Below are 17,039 nucleotides of genomic sequence, written 5' to 3'. Positions count from 1 at the left end.
CAAAATGATTGAAATTAAATGAAACCAAAGGGAAAAAAAATTTAACTCATTCCATTATAATATCCAATACATTTCCCATGGAGACAAATTATTTTTCATAAAGAAAAACATGAATGAGCAGACTGCAATACCCAGAAAACAATGTGGAGTGTGTAAAAACTTCAAATGTTATTCATTTCCTTCCTCCAATCTTACACACACCCATTGGATTCGACCAAATTATGGTTTTTATAACCTCCACACATCCATATCACAGTTACAACTACCCAAGACCAATTACATGCTTGGTTTGCAACTTTATAATGCAATTTGTGCCTAACAACATTTTTGACACAATTGACAATTTTGACATTTTGATAAATATGACCCCTAATCTTTGCCTGTGCACTTCAAATAAATTTAGATGGACTCAAAACAACCTTTTACATCCTATTTAACCTTCCATGAATTTTTTATACAAATTTGACCTCATAAACCCAATCAAGACTTTATTAGGACAACTTGGACAACTCATTACAATTGGCTCTTTTAGCCTTACATATGACCTCATAATGACTCAAAATACATTAAAATGACCATATAAACTCAAATATGAGTGAAATGATTAATGGCATGATCTTTAACCTCCTGGTGTATGTTTGGGTTAGGTGCTCCTGCACCAGTTCCCTACTTGGTGAAGAGATGTGAAGGAAGGTATCCCACGGTTCGAAGGAAGCCCTAACTGTTCGTGGAAGACCTAAGTAGAAAGGAAAGAAGAATGAGAAACGTGATAAGTCCAAATCGAGAGGGAGATCGAAATATCCTGGAAAGTCCAAAGTCATTTGCTGGAATTGCAGTAAACCAGGCCACATCTATAAGGATTGCAAAGAAGAAAAGAAGAAGATTGATTCTAATTCTGAGACCGAGAAGGAAGATGGTGATGTATTTATTGCAACTTTGGTGACCCATGCAGGTAATGATGCATGGTTAATTGACTCAGGTGCATCTTTTCATATGACTACTAATAGAGATTGGTTTTCTAGAATATAAAGAATTTAATGGAGGTAAGGTGTACTTGTGTGATGATTCACATTCAGACATTGTTGGTTGAGGTAAACTTAGAGTCAGGTTTTCTGATGGTAGAATAAAATGGATTAACGATGTGCTGCATATCCCTAGTTTAAAATGAAATCTGTTATTTGTGAGCAAACTGATAGATGTGTGGGTGTGCAGGTAGTCTTTTATGGATCAAGATGTAAGATGATTAAGGGTGCTATGGTAATTGTTTGAGGTGTCAGGTTCGACGCTTTGTATAAGCTAGACATTGATGAATACTAAGAGGGGGGGGGGAGGTGAATTAGTATACCAAAAAAAACTGAACTCAAACTTCTATACAGTTTAACAGATAACCGGTATGATGGATTCACTAATAAACTGGTTAAGATAAATGCAAACCAAATAGAAAACAAAGCATTCACCCACAAGAGCACAATCACCATAACACAAGATGTTTTGACGTGGAAACCCAAATGGGAAAAACCATGGTGAGCAGAAACTCACAAGTAACTATCTGCAAAATAGAAACTAGACTGGTTAAGGTCATACAATGCTCTTCACTAGAACAAATCCTGTTAGGAATATCGATCTTTGTTAGGAGATAAGTCCTATTAAAGACTACCTTGTGAGAGGATTTCAGATTCACAGTTGTGAACCACCTTGTTAGAGGATTTACAAAGGCTTTTCTAGGCCTACCCGGTTAAGGGTTTCAAACTTGTCGAAGATGTGAGTAATCAACAAGTGAGTGATCTAGATGCTAGCACAGTATGCTTGGTTAGATCCTTGATAGCTCATTTAAATGCATTTTAGCATTACTTCAGTCTTCAATATCTCCACACTCCTACTCTTCACACATACCTAATCTTCTCTTCTATGATCGCACATACAAAACCCTCATCATCAACTAAAACCCTAGACATGTTGTCCTTATAAAGGAGTCAGATTTCATGTCGGTCCAATAGGATTACATTACAAGTTCCTAGGTTTAGTGCATCTAGATACATTTGGTAACACGACACAAAATCACTGCCAAAGTGTCGGTGGAAGATAACTCATCACAGAAATACTGGTTGCTAACTCATCATAGAGTAATACTAGTTCATACAATTTATCGATTACCAGTTGTCAAAAATGAAGAATGGAAAAATGTTAACTATCGCTTTGTTCCTTTGTATCGCTTGAGATCCCCGAACCGCTTTGGTTCTTCAGTCAGTTTGTGATTGGTAGACATCTTCTGCAAAACACTGATAGTCTAAAGACTATAATACATAATACCAGTTGGAACAAATACCGATTAAGCATAACTCATACATCAAGAAAGTGTACACAAAGCAAGTGTGTGTCCATCAATGACAATCAAAACATCATCAAAATTCCAACAATCTCCCCTTTTGGTATTGATGGCAACACTTAGGAAAATTTTGACATCTAAGTGTTTTTACAACAAAAATATGCCATATGCAAAATTACTCCCCCTAAGCATATACACTATCCCTTTTGCAGAAATTACAATATATACTACTCCCTTAAAGTGGTAACATTAAAGTATACATAACATTCACCAAAATTTTAAATACTACTCCCCCTTTGCCAACAATGACAAAGTACTGCAAAATAACCCATGTTTCTCATTATCATTAAAATTGAGTAAATGTTTATGACAATAAGGAATGAAACTTGTCAAAAACTAATTTAAAATCCTACAAAAAAGTCTTCATGTCTAATGACCATGACTCAAGTAATGAGGTAGCAACCTCAATTTCGGAATGCATCTGAGATACTTGTTCTTCCATGACATCAATAGTACTCATCTCTTGAGTTACCATTAGGGCTTCCAAATTGAGAAAGCACTTCTGAAGAATTTGCAGTCTAGGAAATAATATCAGTTGAAGCTCCTACAAATCTCTTGACTGGTTGCTTATCTCTAACTCTATCCTAGCAGACTGAAGCTGAAAGCGATGAACTGTTTGCCCATATGTAGTGAAGGGATCATATGGCATCTTGAATTTTCTTATGTATGCTTGCAAATCTGATTGGAGTTTATCTTTTTGGGTGAGCACATCATCGCAGAATAGATGGGGTTGGCTGATTTTTCTCAACAGGAGTTTGCCCTCATCCATAGCAACACTTATGTCCTTCTATTGTTTCTGAAGTTGAGATCGGAGCTCATTCAGTTTATTGACTAAGGCAGTGTTTAGTGCCTTTTCATGCTTCTTCTTTGCATTTGCTTCAGCAACTTGTTTCAGGCATTGGACCTAGAAGTAGAAGTTTCAGCTTTGACAGAGAGGAATCGGTACTGGGAAGGTTAGTACCGGGAATCAAACTGGTGAGAGTGTCAACCGCAGTTTGAATAACATCTTGTTCCTTCTTCCTCCTCAATGCTTCCAACCATTCATGTTCAAGCTTTATGCTTTACAATAGCTCTGATTCCTCTGCAGATTGGAGATCGATAGGACTGGCGATGTCAACTAGTTTGGCTTGACCGCCGGTTGCCTTGGGAGTCTCCGCTTGTTTGGCTTGTTCTACTTCCTTCTCCTTTGTTGCTCTTTTCTTTTCTTCTTCTTTCTTCTTTTGTTCCTCTTCTTGCTTCTTCTTCAGTTCTTCCTTCTTCTTATCTTCTTCCTCCTTTTTCTCCTCTTCTTTCTTCTTCTCCTCTTCTTTCCTCTTCTCCTCTTCTTTCCTCTTCTCCTCTTCTTGTTTCCTCTTGTCTTCCACTTTCTTTTTCTCCTCCTCTTTCTTTTTCTCTTCCTCTTTCTTTTTCTCTTTTGCTTTCTTTTTCTCTTCTGCTTTCTTCTTATTAGCCTTTTCCTTGTCCAGTTTTTCCTTTTCTTGTTTTTCCTTGTCTTGTTTTTCCTTTTCTGCTTTTTCCTTATTAGCCTTTTCCTTCTTTACATCTGGAGTGACATCTTCACCATCCAATGCATCAACATCAATAGTGTCCACCTATTTTGTAACTCTTTCTCCTTCACCATCAAATACCTCATCCGGTTTGGCTGAGGATAGGTCAGGTTCTTGTTTGACCTTCTTGTTGGCCTCAGACACTTGATGTAACCGGACAACGGCTTTGGCATGTAGATGAGTGTCCTTCTCCACTTCAGAGGTTCTACCTTCTAGTAGCCTGAGTCTTCTTCTTCTCATGAAGAAGAGACCTTTATTCTTGTCCATAATTTCAAATAATTCAGAATTGGAGGCATCAGGAAAGTACTGAGCAAAGATTTTCTCCCTTATTTCCTGTTCTTTCTTAATGGCAATGTGCCATTTGTTGTCCAAACAATTGTATAAGGAATCAGGTGTCACCGATCTAATTTCAGATGGCGACCGGTCATTTACACACAGATATTTTATCATTTCCTTCTCTACTTCTTCCTTCTCATTATCAGAAAAATCATCAAAATATTCTTTTAAGTCATCAAGCACCTTTCTCTTGATATTCTTTACAGTCCTTTGACAATGTGTCAGAGGCTTATAAGAAGAGATGTCTATATTTATCGGTGCTGACGATGCAGGTGCATTACCAGTAGATTTAGCCTTCTTGCTTGATTGCTTGGTTTTCCTAGGCTACACTTCCGGTTCGGTATCCTCGGACTCCGGTGAGTTGTTTTTGGTCTTCCGCTTCCTCTCAAATACTTTAGCAGGTGCAACTTCCAGTTTCTTCTTGGTAGGTGACCACTTGGTCACTTTTGGGCTGGCTGAGGTAATCGGTGTCGATACCGATGGCACTGCCTTTCCCTTTTTCACTGAAGGATCTTCAACCGGTGTTACCCTTTCCAAGTAGGTGTCGGTTCACTTTTTCTTTGCATCTAAAGGAGAGGCAATCAGGGTAGAGGCATACCCATCCAACATGTCATACAAGACTTCATACCCCATAGGTTATACTGCTTCCTTTCTTGGCTCTACCACTTCCATTATGCATTCATCTACCTTTATGATAAAGCAGATGTCATCTTCATATTTCTTTACAATATCTCCAAAAATCCTCATCCTTTGGCTCATTTTCCTCCTGAATTCATCAAAATATTTATTCAGAACCTTAGGATATCCAGTTCCTACCGCTTGGAGACTTTCCCTAATTTGTTTAGTAATCGGTTGGTCAGCAGACCATTGAATATCACCTACTCTAAGAAAATAGCCTTGAAAGTAGAAAAATAGACCGACCAAAAGTTGTCTGAACCTGAACCTTAAAGCATTATCCTGTTTAATGGACTTTAGATTCAATAGTATTTGCTTCTACAAACAGGTACACAAATCAAAAGAGGCATCTTCCTGAATCATTCTATAGGCGACATTCACTGTAGCAGCGGGGACAAAGTTTATTCTGCTAGCATAAAACACCCAGTAGCCAATCACCATGCAGGCATGCTTAACCAAGTCATCTTTGATGGGGTTGACAGTCATTCCCCGTTGGTCGCTCAGAGAACTGGTGAGCTTAGTCATTTCAGTCTTGATGACCTTCCTTAAAGCTGGCACCTCACCAATGTTACAGAAACTGGTGATGACATGAATTGCTTCCCGTGTGATATCATGTGTCCGCTCTAGGTACATTTTATCACCAAGTACTTTGCTCAAGATAATGCGGATGTGATCTTCCGTGAACTCTTCAAGAAAATAAATTGCATTGTGTAGTTTCTTCCTCTCTAGGATGCTATATTTCGGTTTGATTTTCTTGTCATCCCCATAGAATAGACCTAGCTAGGAGTGGATCACTAGGGATCCTAGGTCTTCCAATTTGCAATCAATATAAGTTGAAATATCTTCCTCAACTATGACTCCAACGGGTATCTGGGATAGGGCATTGTATTTCATCTTCCTTTGAATAAAATTCGCTGAGTCTACAGGTGCACTAGGACTGGAGTGCAATGCAGAAGCCATGATTAAATGATAGATAGAAATTTTGTGAAATACCTTCACACTTTGGAATTTAGGGTTTTGCAATGTCGCTCACAACACACCACTTCGGTTGCTGGATTACCGCTTTGATGTTCTTCACCTGATTGATTGAAAATGATCTCTGGATTCTTCTGAAAGTTTTTGAATTCACATTGAATCGCTTGACGAATTGCTCTTTATCGCTCTGCACTTGAAAAATCTTCACTCGCAAATAGATAAGTGAAAATGGTGTCAAAAATCCCTTTTAAACGATCTTTCACCTACCATAATAAATGCTCCACCGCTAGGGTACAAACCCTAATTTTTCCTTTTACCGCTTCAAAATCTTCTGCCGATTGATAGGTAATGTATACCGGTTAAGGTCTTTACCGATATAAACTGGGGGTTCAAATATTTCACCGATATGCTCCCCCTAAGCTTTTCTAAAGCTCAATTTGTCAGTTCAGAGACTTCCACACTAAGTGTAGAAATTGGTTCATCTTGTGACACTTCTTCAGGTTTCCTTTTCCATGTTTTATTCATTCCCGCTTGAACGGTTTCAACATCAATCTTCCCTTCTAGAGTGATCGATATATCATCCGATAGGTTCTTTCTCATTCTGCAGGTTCTGGCAGTGTGTCCTGGTTTGCTGCAATGATAGCATACCATTCCAGGTGTTCTCCATGGTCCATTGTTCATTCTACCATTCTTCCTTCTACATTTTGTAGCAGTGTGACCGCTACCATGACAGATCAAACATGTTACTCTCCAATCGGTTGCTGGTTGATAGCCACCACCACCTGACTGATGGTCATAGGCATTATACCGGTTTGGATTCCGGTTCACAGTGGGTTCCGGGATAACTCCTTGAGTCCTTGGAGGGTATCCCCCAGTGTTGTGAAAAACAAACCTGCCCTCAAATGCTCTATGCCCAAACTTGTTGCATGCACAATAGTTTCCATTGAATTTATTGGATCTAGGCTTATTGTTTAGAAAATAAGGAAAATTATTGTAGGCCTTTTTTCTACACACATTAGCAGTATGTCCTTCCTTGAGACAATTAAAGCAAACAAGTTTAAAATTTTGCTTACCTTTATCCTTTGATGTTGGTTGCTTCTTTGATGCTACATCTTTTGTTCCAGAGGTCTCACCTTCCTCATAACCGGAAAAACCAAGTCCAGTGGTATTCTTTACCAGTTTTGCTAATTCAAGCTTTTGCTCTAGCTTAGCAGTACTTTGATTGAATTTGGCAAGTATCTCCTTTGTCTCAGTGAGTTCTTTGGAAATAGAAGCATTGGATTCCTTCAAGGTTGCATTCTCAGAAATATCCATGTTTAGTTCACCTTGCATTTCTTCTTTTTCCACTTTACTCTCTTGGAGATGAGCGGCAAGGGCACTGATTTCTTGCTTCAGCTTGGAGATCTCATGATCTTTTTCTTTTACCAAATCTTCAGCTTTCCTTCGGTTCTCAAGCTCTTGACACATTCTGATAGCCAGTCCTTCTAGTTCCCTTCTCAGGTTGGCATTGGATTCATTCAATTTTTCAACTTCTTCAACTAGGGAATCCATGTCTACTTCATCAGAAGAACTATTTTCAGTAAGCTCCATTAGTTTCTCAGCATGCTCTCTTCTTTTGCCAGAGAGGCTTTATATTTGACTTTGAGTTCATCATAGGCTTTCTCAGTCTAAGTGAGATGATGAGTAAGTTCCCTCATAGTGTATTCCCCCCTATCTCCTTCCAAGTGGTTAGACTTATAGAAAGGTTGGCTCTGATACCAATTGATAAATACTAAGAGGGGGGGTGAATTAGTATACCAAAAAACATTGAACTCAAACTTCTAAATAGTTTAGCAAATAATCGGTAGGACAAATTCACTAATAAACTGGTTAAGATAAATGCAAACCAAATAGAAAACAAAGCATTCACCCACAAGAGCACAATCACCATAACACAAGATGTTTTGACGTGGAAACCCAAATGGGAAAAACCACGATGAGCAGAAACTCACAAGTAACTATCTGTAGAATAGAAACCAGACTGGTTAAGGTCAGACCGGTTAAGGTCATACAATGTTCTTCACTAGAACAGATCCTGTTAGGAATATCGATCTTTGTTAGGAAATAAGTCCTGTTAAAGACTACCTTGTGAGAGGATTTAAGATTCACAGTTGTGAACCACCTTGTTAGAGGATTTACAAAGGCTTTGCTAGGCCTACCCAATTAAGGGTTTCAAACTTGTTGAAGATGTGAGTAATCAACAAGTGAGTGATCTAGATGCTAGCACAATATGCTTGGTTAGATCCTTGATACCTCATTGTTAATGCATTTCAGCATTACTTCAGTCTTCAATATCTCCACACTCCTACTCTTCACACAGACCTAATCTTCTCTTCTATGATCGCACATACAAAACCCTCATCATCAACTAAAACCCTAGACATGATGTCCTTATTGTGAGATTTTTCCAAGATCAAGGGCACAATGAAAAGTATAAAATAGAGACAAAATAATGACAAGAAAAAACTGTATTTTCGTCAATATGCAAATGATCAACTGGATTCACAATACAATGAATATAGGCATGCTTATATAGGCAAGCCCATATGGATGCACGAGCACACAATCATGACATGTGGTTCAATGAGAAACAAGGGTAGGTAAGAAATACTAGGGGTAGGTAGGAGAAATAATATAATATTCCACAAGAGGTGGATGACCCACTGAATGTGGAGTGTAACAGCAAAATAAGACCACAAAAGGTGGAATTTCTCCTACAAGCTCTATCCCTATGTGCACACTTCCCTGAGTGTCTCAAATCCAAACTATGAAGAGACGCATTATCCTAAGTTAACTTAAGTGTAATAATATCCATAATGAATATTTATTTACACGAACACCCCCCCTTAAGTGCAACTTAGGGGAATGAAGACTCAAGTCAACAATGCAAGATGGGTCCCGACTACTAGGCCATGATAGGAACCCATGTACAATATGCAAATGCAAACAAAACTATGCAATGCAATCTCTCACAAATAGAGAAAGGGATAAAACCCAGTGGGAAAAAACTCCCCCCCCCCCCAAAAGAGAGATGAAAGTACAAAAGACTCTCAAAGAAGGACAAAACCTCAAAGAGGAAAAAGTCCCCCCCATAAAAGAGGAAGGAGAAGTCAGGTGACCCCCCCTAATGACACATCTCGCACCCCCAAGAGAGCTCGCAACTGCTGTAACTTACTCTCGGTGAAAGGTTTGGTCAATATGTCTGCAACCTACTCCGCTGTAGGACAATATTGCAAATCAATGACCTGCTCCCGAATCAGCTCTCGGATATAGTGCATATGGATCTCAATGTGTTTGGTCTACTGGTGCTGGACCAGGTTCTTCAAGATTGCAATAGCACTCTGATTGTCGCAATGTAGAATTTTCGGTTGTGGAGTGGTGAACCCAAACTCTGTGAGAATATATTGAAGCCAAATGGTCTCAGTCGCTGCGTTAATAGCTCCTCGATACTGAGCCTTAGTCGAAGAGAGAGAAATAGCATGTTGCTTCTTGCTCTGCCAACAAATGGGGCCTAAACCAAGATGAAAACTATAACCTAAAGTAGACTTATGATCATCAAGATTGCCAGCCCAATCGGAGTTTGTGTAACTAACCAAGCGAAGTCCTGTGCCTGCTGCATAGTGAATCCCATAGTGATGTGTACCCTGGATGTAATGAAGGAAGCATTTGGCGGATTTCCAATGAAGCTCATGTGGTTCCTGCATGAAGTGGGAAACCATGCCAACTGCAAATAAAATATCAGGGCATGTATGAGTCAAGTAGATGAGACTACCCACAAGTTGACAATACAAAGTGGCATCAACTGGTGGAGAAGAACACTGAGCCTCAAGCTTGACTCCTGAAAGAAAGGGAGTCAGTGTAGACTTACAATCAGCCATATGAAAGCGTGCAAGTAGATCAAGAGCATACTTGGGCTGCGATAGTGTAATCCCGGAAGGTGATTGTGAAATCTCTATCCCGAGAAAGTAGTGCAAAAGACCCAAGTCAGTCATAGAAAATCTATCATGCAAAGCAGATTTGACCCTCCTAATGATGGATGCAGTATTCCCTATAATGATCAAGTCATCAACATAGAGCACAAGTATCAAATGAGAGTCATCCTGTCGCAAAATGTAGACATTCAGATTGGAATGACACCTGGTGAACCTTGCGGAGAGAAGAAAGGAATCCATCTTGGCATACCAAGCCTTGGGGGCCTGCTTAAGGCCATAGAGAGATTTCCTTAGTCTGAAAACGAAGGAAGTATCCTAGATGAAACCCTATGGCTACTCCATATAAATCTCCTCATCAAGATCACCATGAAGAAAAACACTCTTCACATCCATCTGATGTATAGCCCAACCATGAGCTGCAGCAATAGCAAGTGTCAAGTGAATGGAGTTCATCTTGGCTATGGGAGCAAAGGTCTCATTATAGTCAACACCTGCTACCTAGGAGAAACCTTTCGCAACAAGCCAAGCCTTGTACTTATCCACACAACCATCCGTTGCATACTTGGTCCGATAGATCCACTTACATCGAACCATCTTTCTCCCCTTAGGGAGATGGACTAAATCCCATGTGTTGTTCCTCATCAAGGAACTATACTCTTCCTCCATAGCTTGGTCCCACTTAGGAACCCCTGATGCTTCCTGAAATGTTTGTGGACTGGAAGTGGTAGCAATGAGTGCATGTGGAAGATCCTGATGCTGTGATTGAGTCCTCTGTGTATCTGAAGGATCCACAACAAGAGAACCCGCTGACTCAAGTATCTGTCAAGCCCAACGAGGTCGAGATGGAGATGGAGAACGAGGCTCCTCAACTACAAGTGGACCCTGCGAAGGTGTAACCCTACGAGTTGGAGTTGAAGGAGTCTCATCATCTGAATCACTAGCATCACTATCCACAATGGAGGAAGGTGGAGCAGGTAGAGAGGCTAAGCTAGGTGAGCTTTCCTCAAAGTGAACACTCCTCTCAATGAACACCTCATGTGTCTCAAGATCCATCAATTTGTATGCCTTAACACCCTCAGGATATCCAACAAATATGCAAGGCTGACTCTGAGGTTCCAATGCCTTGCGTTTCTGTGGAGGTATGTGAGCCCATGCTAGACACCCAAAGACTCTAAAATGTCTCACAATTGGTTTCCTACTAGCCCAAGCCTCAAAAGGAGTAACACCTTGCAAAGATTTGTGAGGAACCCGATTTTGGATGTGTGTGGCACAATTGATAGCCTCTGCCCAAAAGGTGGGATCAAGAGAACGTGCATATATCATATAGCTAGCCATTTCTTTGAGAGTTTGATTCTTGTGCTCTGCAACTCCATTCTGTTGTGGAGTGTATGCGATAGAATGCTGAAGATCAATCCCCTCAAATGTACAAAAATTCTCAAGTCTTTTGTTCACATATTCCCTTCCATTATCTATGCGAAGAATCTTCACCACTTTCCCAGATTGCTTCTCCACATGAGTCTTGAAGTCTTGAAATCTGTCAAATACTTCACTCTTATGAATGAGAAAGCAGACCCAAGTGAAGCGAGAGTAGTCATCAATGAATGTGAGGACATAGCGGGCCTTACTAAATAAAGGTGTTGGAAATGGACCTGCTATATCGCTATGAACAAGTTGAAGAACTTCCAAAGCTCTCCAAGCTTTCCCTTTATCAAAATTCTCTTCGGGAGGCTTGCCCATGGAACAACCTGAACATACACCCTTTGAAAAACTGATTCTAGGTAGACCTGTGACCATGTCTTTAGTGTTGAGCTGCTGAAGATAGCGGTAGTTGAGGTGACCAAACCGTTCATGGCATAGCTTACTTTCTGAATTTGAATGAGTAAGCAAGGCTCTAGAAGGAGAACTTGGTACAAAGTGGGAGAATGAATAAAGCCTTGAGTTGTCATTGACTTGTCCCACTACTACTAAGGCATCATCATCAAGTTCCTTTACCACAATTGAATCTAGTGTAAACTCAACCTTTTTCCCATTCCCATAGTGAGTGATTTGGTAGATAGAGAGAAGGTTGGTAGACAAGTTAGGAACATAGAGAACATTCTCAAATGTTCCATCATCCATGTCAACTAAACCTTTCCCTTCAACCTCTACTTGTGTATCATCACCTATGTAAATGTGAGGTACCTTAGATGGCTCCAATGAAGAAAACTGCTCCTTTGTAGAACCCATGTGATATGAGACACCCGAGTCAAGTATCCACTGCTGTGAAGAACCTGTTGTAGCCACAAATGCTTTCCCTTTTCCCTTAGAATGTGAGGAAGAGGAAGGAGATGAATCCTTCTTTGTGTAGGCGGATGGCAAGTTGATGTTGTTTTTCTTAAGAAGATTAGTTAACTCATCAACTTGCTTTGTGTGGCATCGATGCTCATCATGACCATACTTCTTGCAATATGCACAAGTTGGTTTATCCTTCTTAGGTGGTGTCCCCTTCTTGGAAGAGGATGAAAAATTGCCTTGTGATGGAGAGGATGATTGTCCTTTTTCCTGTTGTGGCTTTGAATTAGATTGCTTCTTCTTCTTGTTGGAATCTTTGCCTTGACTTCCTTGATTCCCTTGATTAGCCACCAAAGCCTGGGACTTTGAAGACTTGAGAAGCCCCATGTTCAACAACTTAGATTGTTCCAATATCAACATTTCTTTGAAAGCATCAAATGAAGGCATAACATAGGAACTCCCCACTGTCAAACGATGAGTTTGGAAGCTAGACACAAATGTTGCATATTCTGGTGCAAGCTTGTCCAACAAGTTGAATATCAACTGAGCATCCTTTTTGTCAATTCCACAATCCTTAAGCTTTGCTCTTAGCTCATTTGCTTTGGTGACATAATCTTGGATTTTATCAAAACTCTTGGGATCCAAGTTGGTGAGTTCATTGTCAATCTTATAACCTCTGATTTCATCAACTTGACCATACAATTTCTTAAACATGTCCTAAGAATCTTTGATTGTAGTACACTTCTCAACATGAAAGATGAGGTCATCTGATACATACTTGCACAAAGTTCCAAGAGCCATGCAATTATTAGTGAGCCATTCTAACTAAGCATTAGGATCAGCCTTAGGATCAGGTGGTGCTGCTATTGTTCCATCTATGTAATGCGTGAGACCTTTTTCCATTAATTTGCTCCATACTTTAATTTTCCATGATGCATAAATATATGGAGTTAAAGGTGGAAATTTATGAGGACTCATTTCAACAAAAATGAAAGAGCACAAGGAAAGAGAGGCACAATAACACAAGACACCCCCCCAAATTCACTCAATCAAAGAACCCCCCCCAAAAGTGATGATTTGACACTTTATACTTAGTGTGTGTACAATGGGCCACTTGCAAAAAATGACAAAGTGGACTTTTGATTTCAATTTTACAATTGCCTCAATAAGGCCAAAAGAGACTCAAACTAATAGTGTAAGAAATCTAAAATAAGATCCAAGCAATTTACAAGTACCAAATAGGCCAAATAAGACCAATATCTGAAAGTAAAATTTCCACTTAAAATCTCTAAAATCTGATCATAGATTATGAAAGTAGATGAAAAAACATGCACTTTAAAAAAAATGGCACCTGAAAAGGAGGTCGTATGAGCTCAAATGAGGCTTTTGAAGTTGCAGAATTGAGGATTGGATAGGTACAGCTGAGAGAATCTGAAAATTTCAAAACATCTGTGCACCAAAACTAGAAAATAACCACACCATTGCGAAGAGCACAAAAAATTAGCCCAAATAAAAAAAAAATGCACCCAAAAAGGAGCAAAATGGAGCAAGTTATGGGCCTCCAAAGTTGACCCAAAAATCCAAACTGCTCAACGGAGAGGGGTCTAAAAATTTCCAAAGAAAATGCTGACTAGGCATTGACTGGGTGCTGACTGTGCACTGCTGACTGGGCAGAAGGTATAGATCCCAAAAACAATTTTCAATTTTTTTTTTATTTTCAAAAAAAATCTTTTCAAACTATAAAATAATTTTCAGAAAAAAATAGATTTTTTTTTTTTGAAAAAAAATCCGAAAATTCCATACCATACTGCCTGAATTGGGCAGAAAATTTCCTCCACACCCAAAAATCGATTTTCGCCAAAATAGGTCAAATTTATAGTCGATTTTTATGGAAACGGCCTCCCAGACATAATGGTGAGGTCGAAAATGGTCTAAGATACCTCCAAAAAATGTAGTCCCTCAGATCCGAAAATAGAAGTCTTCCACGATGTCTCCAAAAACCAATCAATGAAGCCCCAATGACTCTGTTACATGTGAGATTTTGCCAAGATCAAGGGCACAATGAAAAGTATAAAATAGAGACAAAAGAATGACAAGAACAAATTGTATTGTCATCAATATGCAAATGATCAACTGGATTCACAATATAATGAATATAGGCCTGCTTATATAGGCAAAGCCATATGGATGTATGAGCACACAATCATGACATGTGGCTCAATGAGAAACAAAGGTAGGTAAGAAATACTAGGGGTAGGTAGGAGAAATAATATAATATTCCACAAGAGGTGGATGACCCACCGAATGTGGAGTGTAACAACAAAATAAGACCACAAAAGGTGGAATTTCTCCTACAAGCTCTATCCCTATGTGCACACTTCCCTAAGTGTCTCAAATCCAAACTACGAAGAGATGCATTATCCTAAGTTAACTTAAGTAAAGTGTAATAATATCCATAATGAATATTTATTTACACCAGCACTTATAAAGGAGTCTGATTTCATGTCAGTCCAATAGGATTACATTACAAGTTCCTAGGTTCAGTGCATCTAGACACATTTGGTAACATGGCCCAAAATCACCACCAAAGTGTCGGTGGAAGATAACTCATCACAGAAATACTGGTCGGTAACTCATCACAGAGTAATACCGGTTCATACAATTTACCGATTACCAGTTGTCAAAAATGAAGACTGAAAAAATGTTAACTGGTGCTTTGTTCCTTCGTACTGCTAGAGATCCTCAAACTGCTTTGGGTCTTCAGTCAGTTTGTGACTGGTAGACATCTTCTGCAAAACACCGATAGTCTAAAGACTATAATACATAATACCGGTTGGAACAAATACTGGTTGAGCATAACTCATACATCAAGAAAGTGTACACAAAGCAAGTGTGTGTCCATCAATGACAATCACAACATCATCAAAATGCCAACATACGCATACACTATTGAGTGTAATAGCACTTCTATAAAAAGTAATTCTATGGAATATTTGAGGGTTTCACCTTTAGCAGATGGAAATGACTTTTGGGTACCTAAGGGTGCTCTTTCTTTTGAAGCAAAGTTACCTTTAAAGAAGACTATGTTATGGCACCAAAGGCTTGGGCAAATTGGAGAAAAGGGTCTAAGGACCTTTAAAAATAAAAACCTTATCGAAGGTTTGAATGATTGTAATCTTGACTTTGATCTCTATGAGCATTGAATTTATGAAAAACAACACTGCGTTCAGTTTTATTCGAGTTCTCATAAAACTTGTGGTGTTTTGGATCTTATTCATTCTAATGTGTTTGGTCCTGTAGATGTTCCTTCAATTGGAAAATCCACATATTCTGTTTCATTTATTGATGATTTTAGTAGAAGGACATGGGTATATTTTCTAAAGAGTATATCTGAAGTCTTCAGTCGATTTAAAGAATTTAAAGCAATGGTTGAGTTGCAGACTGGAAAGAAAATTAAAAGTTTGAGGACTAATAATGGCGGTCAATTTTTCTCTAATGATTTTGATAGATTATGTAAGGACTGTGGCATTTACAGACAAAAGACAACTCTGTATTCTCCACAACAGAATGGAGTTTCATAAAGAATGAACAGGACACTATGGAGAAGGCTAGGGGTATGTTGATCTACTTGGTGCTAGTCTAGAAAAAAAGTTTTGGGTTGAAGTTGTTGCCACTTCTTGCTACCTGATTAACAAGTCTCCTACATCACCCCTTGTTGATAAAACACCTATGGAAGCATGGTCAAGTCACAAGCCTTCATTGAGACATCTTAGAGTTTTTGGTTGTGAGGCATATGCCCATTTGCCAAAGGAGAAGTGGACAAAGTTGGAGAACACGACTGTGAAATGTATCTTCATCGGGTATAGTTATGGTGTGAAAGGATACAAGCTTTGGGACCTTGTTGCACAAAAGGTAATTCATAGTAGAAGTGTTATTTTTAGAGACTTTAAGTCTTCTTTTGTTACATTGCAGCTAGAACAAACTAAAAAGGAAGATGTGATTCAATTTCCTTTGACACGTGAAAGAGTTGAATTGAGACCCCTAGATAGGCAAGAATTTGAGGAGAGCCCGTCTAGCTCTAAATCTTCAGAAGAGGAGGAAGAACCTCCAACTCAGGTTGTTCAAAGGTCTACAAGACATAGACAACCACTTGAAAAGTATTCACCTGATAATTGGAGATTTATTTTTTCTTTGAATACTAATATGGATGAACCAAAATTTGTAGAAGAGGCATTAGGCATGAATGATGCAGAATCCTGGAAGATTGCTATGGAAGAAGAAATGCTAGATTTGAAAAAGAATCATGATACATGGGATCTTGTACCATTTCCTGAAGGACGAAAACATGTTGGTTGCAAATGGGTGTTCAAGAAAAAGATTGGTTCAAATGGAATCATTAAGAAGTATAAAGAAAGGTTGGTTGCAAAAGGCTACTCTCAGGTTGAGAGTGTTGATTATGGTGAGATATTTTCTCCTATTGCCAAAATGACATCCATGAGATTTTTGCTTTCTATTGCTGCTACTTATGATTTAGAGGTTGAGCAAATGGATGTGAAAACTGCTTTCCTTCATAGTGATTTGGAGGAGGATATTTATATGACACAGTCGGAGCACTATGTGGTGAAAGGTAAAAGTAATTTGGTTTGTAAATTAAAGAAATTCCTTTGTGACCTCAAACAGAGTCCTAGGATGTGGTACCAGAAATTTGATACATATGTGCTGAGTCTGAGATTTGAGCGTTCTAAATCAAATCATTGTATTTATTATAAAACTGATGGTGGTCATTTCCTATACATTGCATTGTATGTTGACGATATGTTATTCATTGGTAAAGGGAAATGTATGATTTTGGAATTAAAGTCTCAGCTCACTACTGAA

This window comes from Cryptomeria japonica, chromosome 3 (assembly GCF_030272615.1).
Source record: "Cryptomeria japonica chromosome 3, Sugi_1.0, whole genome shotgun sequence".
Taxonomy (NCBI): Eukaryota; Viridiplantae; Streptophyta; class Pinopsida; order Cupressales; family Cupressaceae; genus Cryptomeria; species Cryptomeria japonica.
Note: the sequence above shows the minus strand (reverse complement) of the source record.